The following is a 564-nucleotide window of genomic DNA, read 5'->3' as shown; positions in this document are numbered from 1 at the left end:
AATTGACCAATCACAGTCGAATGTGAGAAGAATAATCGACTGTGATTGGTCAATTTCTTACTCTTACTTCTTACTCCGTGCATTGTAGACGGGCCTTTAAAATTCAACAAATCTCGCATTGCATTGTTAATTTGAATAAAATTTATCTATTACTTTTCCCGAATTAAAAATGTGAAATAAAACGTTACAAAAAGCCCCAAGGCATTAATCTTTTATTAAAAATATTGTGTACATTGTACGGATTTCTCGTAATAAAAAATTATTACAAACTGATAATAGTTTATTTTAATTTCGTTTAAAAGAACCGTTCAAGTAAAATAGGATCGAACAAATGCCAGAGAAGCCAAAAGCAAAGTGCGAAATATTTATATACGGATACGACGATACCGGTTTGTTAAAATCACGTAAAATATAAAATGATTGAATAAACCGTGAATATTTTTCATACGCGACAGTTGGATATTCGAACGGGGTACGACGCGGCGCAGCGCCGGATAACGAGTGAAGCAGTGAAGGGATGAAGCCGATGAAGGTGAGCGGCCGGTGAACAGCTAGAGGGATGTG

Source organism: Trachymyrmex cornetzi, unplaced genomic scaffold, assembly GCF_001594075.2.
Source record: "Trachymyrmex cornetzi isolate Tcor2-1 unplaced genomic scaffold, Tcor1.1 scaffold96, whole genome shotgun sequence".
In the NCBI taxonomy this organism is placed as follows: domain Eukaryota; kingdom Metazoa; phylum Arthropoda; class Insecta; order Hymenoptera; family Formicidae; genus Trachymyrmex; species Trachymyrmex cornetzi.
Note: the sequence above shows the minus strand (reverse complement) of the source record.